At 36.0% G+C, this 22,238-nt stretch overlaps 1 protein-coding gene across 3 annotated transcripts in view; it reads right to left on the bottom strand.

Moving 5' to 3' along the window:
* MED13L (mediator complex subunit 13L) overlaps positions 1-22,238 on the bottom strand; it is a 285,853-nt gene that overhangs the window by 258,828 nt on the left and 4,787 nt on the right. The gene's annotated exons all lie outside the window — the stretch shown is intronic.

Here is a 22,238-nt window from a genome sequence, read left to right as displayed (position 1 = left end):
AACACACTGCAGACAAAGAGAAGCGCCTCAAAGCTCCCATATAGTGAAAAGGGGTCAGGAATCAGAAGGATTTCTGACTTCTCAACAGTAACACTGGAAGCTAAAAGGCAATGGTGTAATATCTCCAAAATTCTAAAAAAAAAAAAAAAAGTATTCCAAACTAAACATCTCTGCCAATCTAAATTATCTATGAAGTGTAAAAGGAGAATACATTTTAGAATATGCAATGTGTATTTTAAAAAAATAAAAGGTATCCTTTCTTAGGAAGCTACTGGAGGCATACTCCATGAAAAGGAGGAAATAAACCCTGAGTAGCCATGAGATTTATTGGAGAAGGAAATGGCAACCCACTCCAGTGTTCTTGTCTGGAGAATCCCAGGGATGGGGGAGCCTGGTGGGCTGCTGCCTATGGGGTCGCACAGAGTCGGACACGACTGAAGCGACTTAGCAGCAGCAGCCATGAGATTTAGGAAACAGATTCAACATGGGAGGGAGCAAACGAAGCCCCAGGATTACAGGCAATAATCAGATGATCCCAGGTTGTGAACTGTGCACCAGTTAGAGGGCAACCAATCTAGATTATAAGAGGTCAGATGGCTCCAGGGAAGACCCTGTCACAAATCTGGAACTGACAGAACACCAGATATTTGCAAGTCTTTTAAACGGAGATTCAAATAATAGGCAAAAGGTTTGGTGATGAATTAGTCAAAAATACATAGGAAAGTAAACAGTCGAAAACCAAGCAAACAAAACCCAGATAATTACCATCTTCCAGTTACACAGAAAAGAAAAAGTAATCAGAGTTTACTCAATGGCTCTGCCATATATTAACATAATCAAGAGAATGTTAACACTGAATACTGAGCTAACCAAAATTACAATACAACTATTTTGGTGAAATGGAAGGATGGAAAAGGCATATTTGCTTAGTAGGAGGGAGAGAGAAGAAGCTAAATCTTGATTTTCAACAGTGGAAGGTTCAGAATTTTAAAACCTGAAAGTAATTATAAACAGTATTTAGAAACATTTAAAAATTAAGATAATTTTAGTAGATGAACACGTATGTCTCTGGAGAGGGTAAAATAAGGGCCAGTAGTAAGGGAATGCTATTCACTAAACCTGGGAATTCTCTGGAGATCCAGTGGTTAGGACTTACTGTTATCACTGTCAGGCCCAGGTTCAAATCCTGGTTGGGGAACTAAGACCTAACAAGCAGTGTGGTGCAGTTAAAAGAACAACAAAAACCTTATAGAACTATTTGATTCTTTAACTATGTCAGAGTACAATTCTGTTCTAAAATTTAAAAAAACACTAATCAAAATGTAGCAAAAATATTTAATACATACAAAAAGTTAAAACTAATTTTGAGAACTCACTTCTACATTTTTACAGACTGATTCTAGGCAAATTCTTAAGCTTAAGAACAACTTAATATCCCATAAATTGTGTTGCAAAGCCAAAAACTTATTTTACTGGGTGTTAAGATAACTGTTGTTATCTGTTTCTTCTCTCCATTTTTAGACTATTAAAACTCCAGGTGGGCAGAGACATGCTTCCAGCTGCATGCTCCCTCCCATCTAGCTCTGCTCAAACTCTTCCTGCTCCAAGAGGAGAGGTTTGCCAGGGATCACCTCCACAGAGGCAAGGAGCACATCAGGGCACTGGGCCTCGCATCTGACTCTCATCTAACATGGTATTTTCATGTTGTGAGAAACGCAGTACGGTAACTCCCTCCATACAATAAGTTGTATGTCAAACATGCTTTCTAACACATACATACCTTTGCTGACTCATAATAACATTTCCCTCAACTGTAACTTTCCTCCTAGCCCTCAGTTTACCAACACTAATTCAAAAATATAAAGATTTTTAAAATGGAGTGTAGCATGAGTGGAAAGGGGTGTTTTATTTGACAATGACCTAAACACAAACAATGTGAATTAACTATTTTAAAAGTTACTGCCATCCTAAGCTACACTGATGAAAGTATAGTATCTAGATCCTACATAGCAGATTATAAGAGGCACTAGTCAATCCTGCTTTCAACTCCTAGCTCCTTAGTTTGAGAAAAATCTAGATTAGGTGCAACAAATTAACAGATGTACGATGAGGAAATCTAAACATGTCATATGGCTAGAAGTTATATGGCTTCATGTTCGAATTCTTTCAATCAAATAAATAGCAAAAAGAAGATAAACCCACAGCTGAATTAAGTTGAATGAAGTTAAGAGGCTGAAGAAATTTGAAAAATCTTTAGTCACACAGAAGACTGATGCAGGAAAGATGAATTCAATTTGCTCAGAACTGACCCAAGTGGTACCAGACAATCAAATGGAAAAAACTAAAACAACAATGAGAGGTCACTGAAGAAAATGGCCCTGACTGGCATCCCTGAGAATCACAGATATGGGGGGTTAGCAAGAAGCTGGTCAATACTAGGTGTGGCTTCAAACATCAAACAGCTGGTTAAACAATATGATTTATAAGGCTCCTTTCGAACATGAAATATGTATCTCAAAGATTCCTCCCCTTCAAGCATAAGACTCCTTTCGAACATGAAATATGTATCTCAAAGATTCCTCCCCTTCAAGCATAAGACTCCGTAACTCTAATATCATTTGTATCTCAGTCAAGTAGCTCAGGGGGTAGCCAACTAGGGCCTGCAGGTAGGCCACCTATTTTGTAAATTAAGTTTTATTAGTACACAACCAAACCACGTATCATCTATGGCTACTTCCACAGTACAACCATGCTGTTCAGCCTCAAGTAATGAACTCTCTGGTTCTCTAAGAAAAAGTCTGCTCATCCCTAAACTAGGATAATATACACAGACAAACATGACACTTAAAATATAAATAAGAAGCACCAGAATTATCCTCCCACCATAAACAATCAGAAAACCAGACCAAAAAATAAAAAAAAGAAACTGTTTTCAGATACTGGATGGCAGACAACACAAAGGTAGAATCTCTGAGGTAAAGAAAACCAATGAAGCAGGTCCTATAAAGTCTAAGGTAACTGGAATATATTAAAGTAGATCACCAGAAAAGAGTTTATACAGAAAAAGAGCTCCATCGATCTGACAGGGTCTCTTTTGAGGCTGTTCCTAAATACCAAGTTGCACATTTAAACAAAATTCAACAGGTGCCAGGCAACCAGGGAGCTCAGTGAACTCAGAGCAATATAAACCAAAAGAAAAAAGAAAATCAAAATATATACAATTAAACATCTGAAAACCAGAGATAAAAAGGAAAATCTTCTGCAATGACAGGCAGGTTCTTTACCACTAGTGCCACCTGGGAAGCCCCAAAAAGAAAAATCTTAAAAGCTGTCAAGAGGGGAAAAAAGAAACACATTACATAAGCAGAAGCAACCAATATTTACAACAGATTGCTCAAAAGAAAATATGCAAGCAGAAAATAATGGAACTTGGGACTTCCCCAGTGGTCCAGTACTTCAGAATCTGCTCTTCCCATGGGTTCCCTGGTTAGTTAACTGGGATCCCATATGCGACACAGTTAAAAAGCAAACAAACAAAAAAAAACAACGGTACAAGCTGAAAGAAAAAAATCTCCACACCTGTAACTCTAGATCAAGCACAAATCTTCCAAACATGAAGGTAAAATACTGACTTTTTTTTTAGATCAACAGAAGCCAGTGGAATTGTACTTTAATAAATGTAACTAGAATAAATGTTTTTAAAAAGTTCTTCTGCTACAAGGAAAATTTATCAGATGGAAACCTAGATCTACACAAAAGAATAACAAGCACCAGAAACAGTCAATATATAAATATAAATCATGTATCTCATTTTGAAATTTCCTGAAAAGCTAATTAACTGTTATTGCAAAACTAGTGGATCATGGACTGGATACTGGATACAGAAGAAAAATATAAAACAACAGAACAAAGGCCAGAAGGAGAAAGTGTATATATATATTGCTCCATTAACATAAATGAAAAAATGCAATATTTGGAGGCAAACTGTAATAAGCTAAAGATGCATATTCTAAGCCCATAACCAGTTCTTAAAAACTAAAACAAAGAAGCATATCTAATAATGAAGACAAAGTGGACTCATTCAAAACAAAAAACAAAACTCAAAATAACCCCAAAACAAGGAGAAAAAGACCAAAAAAAAAGAAAGAAAATGGATGCAACAGATTGGAAAAAAGCCAAAATAGCTGATTTAAAGCCAATCATATCAATATAATTATACAATTAAAAGACACCAATTCTCACAGTGGATAAAATATTTAAAGGCCCAACTATATGCTGCTCACAAGAAAAGCACTTAAAAAGTGAAATGACATAAAAAGGTGTATCAGGCAAGCATAACTTATAAGAAAACCAAGTGAATGCATTAATAGCAAAGTTGACTCCAAGAGGACTATTACTAGGACTAGAGAGAGAAATTTTATAATGATAAAAATGGCAACTCTTCAAGAAGACATAAATGCCAAATGTGTAGGTATCTAATAACAAAACTTCAAAATATATGAACTACAATATAGATATATATATATCTAAAAGGAGGAATTGACAAATCCAGAATTATAATTGGAGACTTCAACAGGCCTCCTCTCGGCAACTGATAAAACAAGTAGACAGAAGATCAATAAGGATATAGAAAAACATGAACACTATCAACCAACATAACCAAACTGACATTTATAAAACATTACAACTCAACAGAAGACTACACTTTTTTTTTTTTTTCAAATGCACATGGAACATTCACCAAGAGAAACCATATGCTGGGCCATAAAATAAATATCAATGTATTTTCAAAAGCTGAAATCTCTGAACAGAATTAAATTAGAAATTAATGAAGTATCTCCAATGCTTCCTTCCCCCACAAATAACTTTAAATAATGCACAGGAACACCTCCTGCCAAAAAAAAACACAAGGGAAACTAGAAAATATCTTGAACTGATTATGACAACAAAATATACTAAAATACGAGGGCTACAAGTAAAACAGTGCTCAAAGAGAAATCTGTAGCGTTATATATTCACATCAAAAAGGAAGAAATGTATAGAACTACTCTAAGCTTCTTCCTCTGGAAGCTAGAAAAGGTATAAATTAAATAAAATGCAAACTGACAGAAATAATAAAGCAAAGAAATAAATGAAATATAAAACAGACTAACAACAGACAAATCCAATAAAATGAAAAGCTGGTTATTTTAAAAGATCAATAAGATTGACAAACTTCTCACTAGGTTAATCAAGAAGTAAAAAAAGACAAATTACCATTATCAGGAATGAAAGATGAGAAATTACTCCACATCGTAATGACACTGTAAAGATAATGGAATTACTATAAACAACCATATGTCAATAGTTAAAACTACTTAAATGGACTATTCCTTTGCAACAATTACAAAAGTAACACACACACAAAGACCTAAATAGCCCTTTATCTATTAAGAAGTGGAACTCATAAATTAAAATCTTCCCTAAAAGAGTTTTCTAAGGCAAGATGGCTTCACTAGTAAATTCTATTCAAACATCTAAGGAAGCAATACCACCAGTTCTACACATACTTTAAAAAAAAACAGAGGGACTACTTATCAATTCATTTTTAGGAGACCAACATTACTAAGATCAAAGACGTTACAAGAAAAGAAATCTACATGTCAATATCTTTCATGATTATAGATTTTAAAATCAGTAACAAAATATTGGCAAATCAAATCTAACATTATATAAAAATGATAATACAGGAGTTTATTTGGGGTATTAAACTTAGTAGCATTAGTTTGAAAATCTATCAAGGTAATTTCAGTCTGGTGGTTGGTGGTTTAGTCGCCAAGTCATGTCCGACTCTTGCGATCCCATGGACTGGAGCCTGTCAGGCTCCTCTGTCCATGGGATTCTCCAGGCAAGAATACTGGAGTGGGTTGCCATTTCCTTCTCCAGGGGATCTTCCCGACCCAGGAACCAAACCCAGGTCTCCTGCATTGCAGGCAGATGATTTACCAACTGAGCTATGTTTAGTTCAAAAACTCAACAATAAAATACCCCATATTAACAAAACTTGTGATCAACCCAACAGACACAGAGAAAACGTATTACAAAATTCAACACCAATTCATAGCAAAAAATTAAGCAAACCAAGAATTAAAGCAAACTCTTGCAACTTCATGTACATTCTTAATACATTTCTATTCAACTCTGAACTATAGATCCTTCCCAATCAATGCAATAAAGCAAGGAAGAAAAAAGGTGTACAGATTAGAAAGGTGTAACACATCATTTATTCACAGACAACAGCATCATTTACATCTACAAAGATAAAAGGACTTCAGAAGAGCTACTAAAATTAATACAGCTGACCTTCAACACACAGGTGTGAACTGTGCAAGTCCACTAAAACGCAGATTTTTTAATGCTACAGCACTACATGATTTGTGGTTAGCTGAATCTATGGATGCAAAACTGGATATGGAGGAACCATGGGTATGTAGGGCTGAAATATTCAGATTTTCGACTGTGGGGAGGGTTGCTTCCTATAACCTCCATATTGTTAAAGGCTTAACTGCAATCGAATTTAGGAAATTTACAGTGTGGGGTATAAATATTGGGCTTCCCAGGTGGCTCAATGACAAAGAACCTGCCTGCCAATGCAGGAGACATAAGAGACGCCGGTTCGATCCCTGGGTCTGGAAGATCCCCTGAAGGGCATGGCAACCCACTCCAGTATTCTTGCTTGAAGAATTCCATGGACAGAGAAGCCTGGCGGGTTACAGTCCATAGGGTCACAAAGAGTCGGACACGACTGAAGCGACTTAGCATGCATGCACAGGATAAATATACAGAAGTTAACTGCTGCTGCTGCTGCTAAGTCACTTCAGTCGTGTCCGGCTCTGTGCGACCCCATAGACGGCAGCCCACCAGGCTTCCCTGTCCCTGGAACTCTCCAGGCAAGAACACTGGAGTGGGTTGCCATTTCCTTCTCCAATGCATGAAAGTGAAAAGTGAAAGGGAAGTCGCTCAGTCATGTCTGACTCTTAGCTACCCCATGGACTGCAGCCTACCAGGCTCCTCCATCCATGGGATTTTCCAGGCAAGAGTACTGGAGTGGGGTGCCACTACCTTCTCTGAATACATACTAGCAGTGAACAATTTAAAAATAATATTTAAAAAGCAACACCACTTATAACAGCATTGAAAAATATGAACTACTCAGAGATAAATCTGATAACATGTTACAGACCTATACACCAAAAACTACAAAAAAGTGCTGAGAGAAATTAAAGATCTAAAGAAATGGAGAGCTAGAACATGTTTATGGATTAGAACATCTAAAATGTTCTATCAGTTCTCCCCAAGTCAATCTACAGAGTCAACCAGACATCAATCAAATCCCTGCAGTTTTTCTTAGTAAATTAAGATTGATTCTAAAACTTATATTGAAATGCAAAGTAATCAGGAGAGCCAAAACAATTTTGAAAAAGAACAAAGTTGGGAATCTATCCTGATTTCAAGATGCACAGTAAGATTTCAACAATCATGACTGTGTGCTCGCGGCAGAAGTAGGTAGAGCAAAGGAACGGAACACAGGGAGCTCCCTGACAGTCCAGCGGCCAGGACGCCTCTCTCTCACTGCTGAGGGCCTGGCATCAACCCCTGGTTGGGGATGGGACAAGCCACGCTACACACATACATTCAATACGTTCAATAGATTTTTGATAGGTATAGGGAAAAACATAAGTCTTTTCAACAAACAATGCTGGAATAACTAGATATCCCATGAGCAAAAAGAACTTCAACCCTTACTTCACGCCACACAAAAAATTAACTCAAAATGGATCACTTAACCACAGACCTAAACCTAATAAAAAATACTAGGATACCTCTGGAAGAAATCATAAGAGAAAATCTTTGCTACTCTGGAATAGCAATCAGAACTCATACATAGCTGGCTGCAATGTAAAATGGCACAACCACCTTTTTAAAGTTGAGCAGTACTTAATAAAGTGAAATCTATATTTCCCACATGATTCAGCAAGTGTACTCCTGGATATTTACAGAAATAAAAACATATGCCCCACATAAAAACCAGTACATGAAAGTTCATAATCATCAATGAATGAATGGATACGCAAATTGTGGTGTATCAATACACAGAACTACAACTTAGCACTAAAAAGGAATTATTTAAACAATATGAAGCCACACAAAAGAGACTATACACACTATGATTCCATTCATAAAATATCCTAGAAAAGGCAAAATGAGTCTACAGTAACAGAAGATCAGTGGTTGCCTGGAGGTGGGGGATGGTTTCACCGACTACACATTCATCAAAACTCATAAATCTGTACTGCTTAAGGTGAGTAATATTTTACTGTATATAAACTATACCTCAATAAAGAGAAAAAAATCTATTTTTAATATAGCCAAAGTAACCATATTGTGTATCTCCAGTATAAATGAATCTCTTTTACAAAGTACACAATATTTTCAAAAAAGTTATTTTCATGCCTAACTATATCAGGACACTGATTAATGATTTGTATTTATTAAAGTTAACTAAAAGAGAATTCTTATGAAATATCTGGGAACTATTTAATGAAGTTCATTAGTGACATTGGGATGATTTCTTATCCAACTGCAATAAGACTATAAATTAAAAATTTATGTTACTTTCTCTGTATATCAGAGATTGTTAGCTGTCTACCCAAGCATGAATGGCTCCTTCCTCCACAGTTAACACACTCCAATGCTGGGGAAAACAATGTGCTCACTTGAAGAACTACATTTCCCAGCCTCCCTGAGGTTAAGTGTGGCCAGACGTGTTGTAAAGAATGCCCTAGAAGTTTCCTTTAAAAGGAGGGGTGTGGCCCGCCTACAGTTCCTTCTCCTTCCTATCTAGAATGTCACCAGGACGATTAGAGTTTGAGAAGCCATCTTGGACAATATGCTACTTGTGATAAACTAGAGATGATGGAATAACAAGAAAGGACGAGCCTGGGTCCCTTGATGACTGAGAAAAGTAACCAAGCCAGTTCTAATGCTGCCTCCAGGTTGCATGTATGCAAAAAAGGAAATTTCTACTTTGTTTAAGCTATTTTTATTTTGAAATAAGCACATGATTATGTTACTATAATAAATCATTTCTGATGAGCATTTCAGCAACTGGTTTTTCATTTCCCAGAAAATTTTTAGTGAGATGATGAGTTTTTTTGAGACTATACAGTTACCTAGGTTTTTATCTTGCCCAGTCACTGACCGAAACAATAAACCACCCTAATTTTTCAACTGATTTCTCTATTTGGAATAAAGTAGTCTAGGAGAAAAAAAAAAAAACAAACACCTGCCTATCTGTGGGAAGAAATTTTAAGCTGCATTATTACTCCATTAATCTCTGATGAAACTTTTTAAAAACGTAAACTGTGTTATCACTCCATTAATCTCAGGCAAATCTATATGCTCCAGTGACTTCTACCTTCATGCTTATGCTAAATTATATGGTCTACACTGTTAATTTTTAAAAGGCTCAGAAAAGAAAGAGACCAATAATGTCTGGAAGAGCTAGGAAGAGCTTCACAAAAACTCTAAAAGGATTTAGACAAAAGAAAGGAGCACAGGATACAATGCACTAGGCTAAGTGCTCAGGCTTTTAAGTCAGTGACTCAGCTCCAGGACTGGCTGGCTGTGTGACCTAAGGCAAGTTACTATAATCTCGCTTCAGTTTTCTTATCTGAAAAATGGGAACAGTAGTATCTATCTCATCAGGATCTTGATGAGAAAATGTATGTAGCTGGCAAGAAGTTAAGCAATTCCAAGCATTCATTAAGCGCTTTCAGAGCAAAAGCTTCGACATGAGAATGTGTGCGACATGTGAAGATGTGACCTGAAATAAAGATGCCTGTTAGTGAATGGCTGGAAATTTTAAATAGAAAAAGAAAACAGAAGGCTTTCTAGAGATTAAATGCTTTTGAAAAATAAGAAAATTCACAAAATATGTATACCCGTTTATATAAAAGCATTCTCATAACCTCATTAGAAATAAAGAAACTGAAAATGTAAATACTGAGATATTTTCTGCTCAGAGTATAAAAATTTAAGTTTCACAATAGGTGAGGATAGAGGAATTGGGCATTTACATTATTGCCCAAGGAAATATAAACTGACACATCTTTCTGAAGAATTTATGGTTATAACTATCAAAAATGCATAACTAGTTGTTACAGAAAAAACTGAATTGTAACATCTCTCACAGTTGATGGTTAAATATCCAATCCTGTGAAACATGATACAATCGCTTAAAAAAATAACAACAGTGAGGTATATCTAAATTTACTAAGTCGAAAATATTTTGAGACTTTGATTCTATGACTTTAATATTTTTTAAATGTTAAGCTGAAACATATGTTGCAGGGAAAATGGGAGAATTAGCCCCCACCTGTAATTTTTTTAACTACAAATACGACCATCTTCAACAGAATGCATAAACAAACTGTGGTACAAGAGTAAATGGTAATTACACATTGTTGGAACATAGTATTAAATAAAAAAGTAAGTTGCAAAGGAATACAGTTCATTTATAAAAAGTTCCAAAACCCAAAACTATATATGTGTGTGTGTGTATATATATATATATATATATAAAACACACTAAATTCACATGATTAAAACTGTTTAAAAACAGATGATAAAAATAAAATCCAGAAAAGTTACCTTTGAAGGGATAGAAAAGAGAATGGAAAGCAATCACAGGACTTCACAAATGATAAGATGTTCTTTTTCTTACTCTGGGTATTAGGTACATGGGTGTTCAATATATCATGACTGTTTGTACCTTATGTACGATTTATACATGCTATTATCTAACGAAAACAATTTGAAACTGCAAGTTTATAAGCACACAAACATATTTTTTAAAAAACCAGAATGATAAAAAGTAAACTAACCTGGAATGATAAAAAAAACAACTGGTAGTTACCCCTACATGGGAGAAGGGGAACCTCCTGTTAACAATATTGAATTATTAAATTATAAAATTAATTAAATTTATAAAATACTTTGCTCTTTCAAATTATAATTGTGAAAATGGTAACCACATGGAAAATACGCTAGTGCATACAGCTGAATAAAGAACTGTATTTACCCTGTGATTATATCTGTTTTTCAAAAATTGCACGTTAACAAGAATAGAAAAGTTGCATGTGTCTAACACACACAGATCTAACGGTGTGTCTGGATTACGTAGGCACTTTATGCAGTTTAAATTTCCTGGAAGTTTTATTTCTTGGAAATATTTTGTATTTCATTAGTACGACCTCACTTGGAGAGAAATTACAGAAAAATGCAACTGCAAGAAAGCCAACTCTCCACCTCCAGGGTAGCCAAGTTAAAAATCTACCCGCATGGGAAGGCTGAATGAATTACAGCCAATTGACAATGGATAGCACATGCTGTGCCAGTAAGTGCACTCAAAACAACTGGAGAGGATCCCCACCACAGCAAGGAGATTACATCAAAAGGTTCTGAAGTGCATATGTACATTTTAGCGCTTAACTGAGAACTGGTGCTGCCAAGTAAAAGTGCACGGGTAGGGAAAGCTCCAGAGCACAGGAAGTCCAGGAATGTGCTGAAAAAGGAAAGGGGTAGGGAGGGATGGGCAGAAAGTGAGGGACGAAGGGAAAACTTTTCCCAACGTGTGAGGTAGAAATCTGACGTGGCATAACAATGATACTCTCAGTATCTATAAAAACATTGTCCAACCAGAAACCTAAGTGCTGAGGAAGAACAGGACGATAGGAATGAAAATTTAAAGGAACTCAAAATCAGAATAAAGAGGTGTCAAAGATACACACCGTTTTCTGGTCTTTACAACTGTCCTCTAGTTTATCCATTATGCCAGTTCCTAAAAACCGGCAGTTTCCACAAAGGCAAGAAGAAAAACAGGGGTAAAAGTCTTTTTCATCCTCCTACCAACAATATCACTAATAGGAAATTAAATATAAAGAAAGCCTTTAAATCTTAATATAAATAAAACCTTTAAATAAAAAAACTAAGTGAAAACCACCCATAGCAGATTTACAGAGGGAAAATATAGCCTGCTTTCTGAGCTTGCCACTATTAAAAGCAGAAGCCTTATGTAACAAATGCTGATAGAGCCACTGCTGTTGGGGTACACCCCCATCTATCTTCTTTTCTGTCAGAGTTTCTCCACACCCATTTCTGATCATCAACATTTCAAGAGCTCTTCCGCTACCAAAATATTCTTCATTCCCACCTACAAACAACTACCATTCATCACCCACATCTCTCCACTCAGCCTACCAGTCTTGCCGCCTTCTTCCTTCCCCACCTTTTTAATTCACCCCTCCTTGCTCCTAAATCTTATTCTCGATTTAGGAGAGAACTCTTGTTCCCACTGCCTCAAGTCTTTTCTGAAAATAGGCAGGTTATAAAGGCTAATGTTTGTTTTTACTTTTTTCCCCACTATCTCTTATCTTTCTGCCCCCAGCTCTTGTCTATAATTAATTTTAAAACTGTGACTTCCACAGGACATAACTTAATAGCAAGAACTCAGGCTCAGTGAATACTTTCACATATATATACGACTATGATCAAAGCATAGCTCTTTTTAACAACTATAGCTCATGGATGCCACTAACGGTTCTTTGTTTTGTATAAACAAGAACACAAATGCTATAAAACCAAGAATATCTGTTTGCCATTTGATTCCTCTCCTATGACAAAATTTGGTTACCAACTTCTGTCAATTCTACCTCCAAAATATTATTTGATACCATTTCTTTCTCTTCATTCCTACTGACCCTGCATAATTTCTCAGATTTAGACTATTCTAAGAGCCTTCTCTCTGCCTTTGGGGTTTCTCTGCTATTACAGCTGACACTACACAGAGCCCACATGAGTTTTCTCTCTGAAACATAAATCTGGTCAGGTCATTATTCTCCTCAGTAGCCTTCAGGCACTCCCCTGTGCACACAGAATAAACTTCCAGCTCCTTCATGTCACCCAATATAGCATCAAACATCATCTTTCAGGATTGTCTCCTATCTATTATAAGCATTAAATAAAAATAAGTAAACTCAACAAAAGAATAATTTCCAAGGGTATCTAGAAATGAATTCTTAATGTATTATATATGCAATTATTTATGTAACTGATAAATTTATTCATCTCAACCACATACTATTACCTCCAACTCAACTTTTAGAAAATAGCTAAAATAAAGTTCTATCCACCTAATGTGTTAAAACTGAATTTCACTATTTAAAATATTTTAATTTTCAGTTCTAATATTAAAACGTAAGGTGGACAACAAGGATTCTAAAATCAAGTTATCTTTTAAATGAATGTAAACACATATTGACAAATTTCTCAGTTTTCTGGAATTTGTTAAAATCAGCTCTTAGAGTTGTTAACAGTGTATCACATCTACCATATGAGAAAGTTTGACAACAAAGTCTAAGTCACTTTAGTAGCTAAGCACCTACCTTACTGAATCCCATTTGTTTTCCATCTAGACTATTTCTTGAGTTCGCCATATAAACTATCAAACCAGGCTATACATCTTAACACAGTTATTAGAAAAGTTTCCTAAAAACAAGTACTTCTTTTTCAAATCAAATTTATAAAATTTACTAAAAACGACAGTTCATTCGCTTACACACAGCAAAGGCTGGGTTCTCATGAGAATCATTCTGCTGTGTAATTAAGTGTTGTAGAAGCTTGCAGACAGACTCAAGAACCACACCATCTGTCTGGGTTGCAAAGCTCGGTTTTACCATGATATTACCAAACGGCAACAAAATATTATTTTCATATGTATCTCAAGTAATTTACAGACAACTAAAGAATTTGTATATTTGGGATCACAACACTTGATTCAATCCATACCCATGATAACACTTTGTATATAAACCAATACTCTTTGAAAAATGTTTTTAGTAACTTAGACTTATATTTCAGAAGGTAAACATTTATGGTCTTCAGTAGCTACAAACTAGATTTATGCTCTGGTATAAATTCTAAATGTTAAACTGTTCAGGTGTTAAATACATCTGTAAAATTTTAAAGCGCCTATTATTTGTTTAGAATAAAATCATTTAAGTAAATTTTCCCCAAATATCTACAGATCTAGGATTACAGTGCCACACTTTTTGACAGGATTTCAATTCTCATTTTTTAATGTGAAAAGTATTTTTAAAGAGAAATTATTATAAATAAAATCATCTATGTAACATGAAAACCGTAGGAACAAAGCTGATTGAGAAAACTCGCATGATATTCCTGAATTCAAAAGCAGAAAATAATCCTTGCCACTGCAACTCAATCTAAACAGTACAGGCATGCCTGCCACAGATCAAACATCCTCTGCACCACCTCCTCTAACACTGAATGTTAGGGCAGACCACCGTGAGAAAGTAAAATCCTAAAAACACACATAATTTGCTAATCTTTGCTGCCTCGTGTCCAATTCTTTGTGACCCCATGGACTGTACCCCACAAAGCTCCTCTGTCCATGGGATTCTCCAGGCAAGAATACTGGAGTGGGTGGCCATTTCCTTCTCCAGGGGATCTTCCCAACCCAGGGATCGAACCCAGGCCTCTCGCATTACAGGCAGATTCTTTACCATCTGAACCACCAGGGATACCCATAGTTGACTACGTGGGCAGCCTCAAATGAGTAAAGCAACACTAAGTGGACAAAGGTAAATTACTTGGGTCTCACAGGCCAAACTTTCTGTTAAAACCTAAAGAAATTGTCTCAATGGGATATTTTATTTATCCTAAGGCTTTTCTTAACAATTACTTCCATTTAGCCAAAATTGAGGAGGCTGCCAACATGGCTCAGTGTTAAAGAATCTGCCTGCCAATGCAAAAGACATGGGTTCAAACCCTGGGTAAGGAAGATCCCCTGGGGAAGTAAATGGCAACCCACTCCAATATTCTTGCCTAGGAAATCCCATGGACAGAGAAGTCTGGTGGGCTACAGTCCATGGGGTCGCAAAGAGTCAGACACAACTTAGCGACTAAACAACAAGAAGCCAAAAATGAAGCTCAGGAGGATAGCTGACGTTTGCTAGACAGACACAGACAGAGCACAACTTACAATTCCATTCCTCCTCTTCTGATAATCTGCCTTGATCCCCAGAGAGCAAAAATGGCACTCCCAATATCTAGCCCAATCAAGGGACCACTAAATCCACCTCCACTGATACTGTACTGAAACAAACACGCTGAAGCACCAGACAGAGAACCTGGAAGGCAGTTGTACAAGCAAGGAAGGAGCTCTCGGCATATATGCATAATGTATGCATTCCAATACAGCTGGCCCTTGAACTGCCTGCCCTGCAGAGTGGAAAATTCATGTGTAACTTCGTAGTCAGCTCTCCTTATCCATGGAACTCAATCCAGGGAACAGGTCACATAATACTATAGTATTTATTTATTGAAATACACCTAAATATAAATGGACCCATGCAGTTCAAACCCATGTTGTTCAAGGGTCAACTGTATAGCCAAAAGCAGAGCTCTTCCCAGGACTTTTGCTCAACACCAGTAAAACCCCCATCAGAAGGTACTAAATTACTGACATAAGCAATAATTTACAGCAAAAAGCAGAACTGAGAGAAGAGAAAAGACACTGACCAAAGAAGTATACTGTAAAATAAGACTTTTCAGGACAGCTGACAAAACTGTCTCTAAAAGAAATTCCAAAAGAAAAAGACCAAAAGATACTAGACAATGGCATCACTATCTGATCCGTTTCAAAGGAGTCTACTTTGAAGAAAGCTTCTCATTTGGGCAGATGTGTTCTAGTCCTAGTGTGACTAGCTCAAAATTAGTTTCCTAATTGTGAAATGTACAACCAAAGCAAGTGACATTTGACCTACTTAAAATAACCATTAAAGGAAAATAAAAACAAAAATGTTTGATAGTAACAAGAACATCAAGTAAAATGCAAAATTTTTAACTAAAAAAAATTTTACATGTTCATTCAGGCTCAAGCTCAGTATCTTTTAGTCTTTGAACTTAAAAAGCACTCAAGTTACAACTGAGATTGTCCCACTTCCTTCATACTTATTCATTTCTTATACCCTCACAGCTTTTATTTCTCAGGTGTCTTACTCTTTTCCCAGTGCTAATTCCATCACCTGGGTTCTTAACATCATTTCCAGCCTGACTGTTCCACTGATTATCAACTACTCTTGTATCTTTCATTTTTCTTTCCATCTCTCTACTACAGTTGCTCCTAACCTACAAATACAAATGAGGCTCTGGCCTTCTGAAAAACTGCCTTCATCTACCTTTCAGTCTCTTACCCTTCCCACTCCCATATCACCGCCTGTTTCACAATCAAGTTTCTTCAACTTCGAAGTGTACCATCTATTCATTTTGCAAGCTGCTGTAATTCAGGTTCTACCCTCAATAAGCATATGTAATTATTTCAACCAAGCACCAAGCTGCCCAAACAGGAAACTTCCTCATCTTCCTCTCCTTAACTCTTTCCTTCAAGGTCCACCACAATTGTCTTTGAAAATTATGATTATTCCTTCTTTATTATTTTTATGTCAGATAAAGCAAATTATATTGTCTACTGAAAACACTTTAACATATATACTCATGACCTGAATGTCTAGGCTTCATGAGAAGTAATTCTTGACCAAAATCTAATTTGTTTTAAATGCACAAAATTTAAAGAATGATAGGTTACACAGCTCAACAATTCCAATTTGTCTATTTAAGAGAGCAATCCTAGAAAGGCTTTTAAACACATTATTAAATGTAATACCATTTAACACACTTGTTTTTCCTCAATTCATTTCTCATAATAGTTTCTATATCATCTTGGATTATCTCCCACTTTTAGTTTCATATCCCATCTGCTCATTTAAGTTCACGTCTGTCCAGTTTCTGAAATATTTGTCACTTTAGTCATTAGCATTTTGCGTAATATAGCACTGTTTTTTAAAGTTCAGAACTGAATTATTTTAGAAAACTGATTATTTTAACATCACCACTTCTTAACCTAAATCAGTCTGCCCACACTTCAAATTTTCCACCTAACAAAAAGCAGATTTCAGTAAGTTTTTGTACTGTTTATTAAAAGGGAACCAAGACCATAGATTAGAAGTGCTCTCCTATATACTACTTAGGAAATATTCTCAAGGACAGAGAGAGTTGACAATTGAGCTTCCAAAAAAATATGCAACCTTTCCATCCCCCCTCTAAGAAGCCATATCCATCGATTCCTTCAAGACCCAGTTTAAAATTCCCAAGTTTTTCTGGTTGAGTTACTATGCTATCTGTTCATGTTGCTCTCCCTCCGCACTTACCATACACAATCTTATAAAAACTATACATCAATAGTATATGCAGGTCTTTATCCTACATATCAAACCCTTCGTTGTTTAGTCGCTAAGCCAGCTGTCTCTGACTCTTTTGCGACCCCATGGACTACAGACCGCCAGGCTCCTGCGTCCATGGATTTCCATGGAAAGAAAACTGGAGTAGGTTGCTGTTTCGCTCCAAGGGATCTTCCTCCAGGGGATCTTCAAACTCACATCTCCTATATTACATGCAGATTCTTTACTAGTATTTTACTACTATTCCCTAGAGAAGCTCATTAGCCCTTCTGTAAAACCAAGCCAGACTTCAAGCATTTCTGATGTATGTACATTATTTGAAAATAAATTATATACATCCTAAATTTCTCAAGCATCTGTTGTTCAGTCACTTAGTCATGTCCAACTCTTTGCGACATGGACTGCAGCACACCAGGCTTCCCTGTCCTTAACCATTAACATTGTCTAAATACTAATTTATTAGTTACCCCATCCAATCTCACCCCCAATTCCCTTTGCCCTTCACTGAGACTCGTAAGTGCTCATTTATCACACAACATAGCAAGTAGAAAAGATTGTCTTTAAGGGTGAATGAAGGAAAAAAGAGAAGGGAAAAGCTAAAGCACAAAGATGACATCACAGAACCTGTTACTGCTCCCTACATTTTAGGGAGTACATCAGCAAAGAGGAAGCAGCAGCAAATACCCTCAGAAAGGAAAGGGAGTATCTATCTGCTTAAATCCTTGTTCCAAAACTGTTCTTCCCACTGGGAAGAGGCCACCCTCACCTCTCCATGCCCTCTTCAAGACCTTTCAGACAGCAATCCTCTCCTACCCTTCAAACATGCCCAGAGTCTGGGTGGGCCTCATTCCCACTGCCTGGAGCTAAGATGGGTTTTAGGGAGAACCTGCTCTGATGGCCAGCACTACAGTCAGAGGAAAGGCACTCCTAATAACCTAAGCTTTCCCATAAAAATGCTCACATAAATAGCATCTGAGTTCTATAATACAAGTAATTAAGTACAATACAATAGGCTAACCATCATTTGTAGCTACAGAATTAAGGGTAGGTTTTATTTAAAAGCAAACTTACATACAAATTAACTTTTTCTAATATTTAGAATGCTGGAGACCACTACATGGAAAATTCTACACTTCGGATAAAAACTTAGGACACTGTTCATAATCAACATGACTAAAACTACAGACTGGGGCAGAGGGGCTTTCCTTCCTTCAACAAGGTCTAAATATTTTTAGATGTCACCACATTATTAAATGGAAAATAGAAACTGGCTTGCAGTTGAGGATATATACTTTGTTCAAAACAAAGTAAGGGTTATGACATGTGTGCCACACTAAAATGTGATTTAGTCTTTAAAAAGAAAAAGATATTTATTAAGTACTATTTCTGACATTCCCTGAGACAAATCTCAAAATGTTAACAGAACTGCTATTTAAAGTTCAAAGAGCACTCTGGAGCTGCCAAAGAATTAATAGCTTAAACTACCAAATAAGAGTCACAGTTCAATCTCCAGTCTCAGCCAGTCAGAGCTCAGGGTTGGCACAGCAAAATCACCCAGCTTATTAAAGACACACTGTGCAACCTGAGAATCATATACACAAATGAAAAGTTGTGACATCTAAAGATGGCTCATTTATAAAGAAAGCCACAAGAACAATTTAATCTTCTGCTCCCCTCAAAAAGCACAAATTCAATATAACTGCCATACTTAAAACAAGTAATTTTGCTGTTCCACTTCCTGATTAACTGTCTAGGGTTACTCTATAACTTGAGTTGTAATTTGCCAGAAGACTCTTTCTATTAAAAAACATTATCTAGTCATCCAAAGTGCTTTCCTTAAAAGACACTCAAAATGATTTCTCACACTTCCTGACGCCCGTATTTCCATCAAGTTTATAGGAGAAAATGAGGCACAGAACCATTATGTGACCAACCAGATATAGTCATTAGTTTAAAAAAAAAAAGGGGGGGGTGTTGAATACCACTCAACTTTCCCTATTACCGGTTTACTACCATTTCACTGGGCTCATAGAAAGTAATCCTGTAACTGAAGATTAAGCAAAAGCCTTCTTACAGGATACTTAGAGAATGAAAATGGAGGAATTTTGGATCAAACCTCAAACAAAATCTCCAACAGGTTCCGAAATCCATTAGATTGCTACCACCTTACACAAAATCTAAATAGGAACCAAATTCCTACTCCTTTGGGGTATAAGGATGCATCTCTTGATCAGCTGGAAATTTTTAAGAAAGATTTCCTAAAACTCATCTAAAATATTACCAAGCAACAGTACATACAGCCTAAACAATGAATGTTCAGAACACAGAGCTGAACAGCTAAATAAACTTCAAAAATAACAACAACATGTTGTGATCAAGACCTAAATGGGTAATGAGAACTCCCTTATGAAACAAGGTGGGGAAGAGAATAGTTGCCTAGTCATTCATTCATTCAACTGAGTTAACCAGCATTTAACTATGAAGGGAATGCAAAGATGGCTTAAGACAGGGTCACTGCCCTATAGAAGTTCATACGATTATCAGAGGTAGACAGAGGAGGTATACGGAAGGAGCAAGAGTGACAAGTTCGATCTGTGGGAGTCAAGGAAATCTTCACAGGGCGATGACATCTGACCTACTTAAAGAAGAGGAGGACTGTGCCAAACATATACACGTGCAATAAAACTAGGAGCTGGTTCCTGAGTTGGACATACGTATGTTTTCCTTTATTTCTCTTTAGGACATTATTACTCAATCTTGTGAACTGCCAACACAAAATGCTTTTTCACACCTATTTTACTCTTTTGAATACCTTACTTATTAGCTCTCAAATTAAGCACAGATGGACTGTGGGAACTTTACGTGTCATGCAAAAATACTTCCTCAGAAATGTATCAATGATGGGAGCGAGGGGAGGGATCATGGTTTTCATGCAACTTAATACGTTTTATGTGAACAATCTTTGTAATTTCCACTAGTATTATAAAGAATTCTGTGCACAATTAATGATATATTTTATTTGAAAAAATCATTTCTTCAAATTTAAACACCAAATGTCTTAAATATATCCAATTAATGTAGTGATTTAATACAAATCAAGACAATGATTACAGTAAAGAGATCTAGTGAAGACTGAGAAAACATGTTTACCTGAAAATTTACCTAATTCTCTTTATCTTCCTTTTCATGTTTTTTTAAGTTACAAATTTAAACAATGTAAAATAAAGGCACAAGTGAAATTTTAAAAGAATCAACTCAGGATGTTCCTTTAACAGTAATGGAATTTCACTGTACTTGGAAGAAGTACAAAATGCAGAAAGCTGTCAACCAGGGCTCTGTGCTATTTCACAGTGGTAGAAATACGGCTTTAATAAGACTACCACAATTTACCTAGAATGAGAAATAAACATTCAGAAATATACATAATAAACTATAGAGTATGGAAATGCCAATGGCATAAACATTCTCCCTTGGACACCATTGATTCTTCTAATTCTCATCTAGAAAGAACAACAACAACAACAACAACAAAAAAACAACCTTCATCTTTCTTGACTAGAATCCAAATGTACGCTAAGACATTTTATTAGCTTAAAAAAGGAAAACAACTTTATTCCAACAAACATAACTAAAACATGTTAATATAAATGCAAGTAAAACAGGAGTTCCTAAAAGAGAACTATGATAGCCAATTTATGAAAACAGAATCCAATCTATACTACAGATTATTTCAAAAATTAAGTACAAATCAAAGCAGTACGTTGGGGGAGCTGCCTCTGAAATAAACACCAATCACATATTAAAAGCATTTAAAACTATTTTTGTGTAAACTAAAGCAAAGACAGAAAACCATGCTGATGTACATAAGTGACTTTATACTCAACAAAAATTGAGCACACATACATATTTCATTCATGCAAATGAACATGAATTTACAATTCCTCGTTTATGTTAATATTTACCAAGATTAATGGAAAATCATCTCCCCTATGTAATGAAGTGAATTCCCCCAACAGAACAAAGCTAACACCTTCAAATCTTTCGAATAAACAATGAAAGCACATACTATAAAAGGAAATTATCTGAACTGGATAGAAGTTAAATGACTCAAGAGGGAAGAAAGTCCGAAATTCCAATACACATTACAACCGTTGATTCATTAATTCCAAATCTCTAAACCAGTCCTATGAAACTAAAATGTGTGCCTGCAAATTTTTTAACTATCCCCCACAGCACATTTTTAGACTACCTACCTAATTACCTCATTTTGCAATGCACTAAATGCAATTTCTTGAAATAGCAATGTTTATACAATGACAAAATAGAAATTCTGGTAGCCACAACACAGTCTGTAAAACAAGTTAGCACATAACACATTTTAAATAAAGGACAATAAAAGAAATGCCACGGAAACTCTTTTTCTCCATTTCTAATAAATGGTTGCAATGCACAGCTCAGTAATAACATCTAATATTCAACTGTATTACTAATTCTCATAAACTTTGTCTAATCTCTCACAGTAGCTAACTTCTGTGAAATAAATATATCATCCACTTTCAAAACAACAATAAATCAGTATCTTCTACTACTATTTCAAAGAAGATTATGCTTTTCCTCTACTGAAAACAAACCATTCAGAAAAACATCTAGTCTGGGAATTCCCAAGCAGTCCAGGAGTTAGGACTCTCTGCCAGTACATGGGTTTGATTCCTGGTCTGGGGACTAAGATCCAAGTGGCCAAAAAGAAAACAATCTAGTCTATCTCTGAATCAAACTTTCAGAAAAAGTTGAATTGTTTACTTCAAAAAATCCAGATAAATAATCGTAATACTATTTACACTGAATTTCACCTCAATTTTAAATAACTTAAACATTACT

The sequence above is a fragment of the Ovis aries genome, chromosome 17 (assembly GCF_016772045.2).
Source record: "Ovis aries strain OAR_USU_Benz2616 breed Rambouillet chromosome 17, ARS-UI_Ramb_v3.0, whole genome shotgun sequence".
Lineage (NCBI taxonomy): Eukaryota > Metazoa > Chordata > Mammalia > Artiodactyla > Bovidae > Ovis > Ovis aries.
Note: the sequence above shows the minus strand (reverse complement) of the source record. Positions and strands in the feature narration are given on the sequence as shown.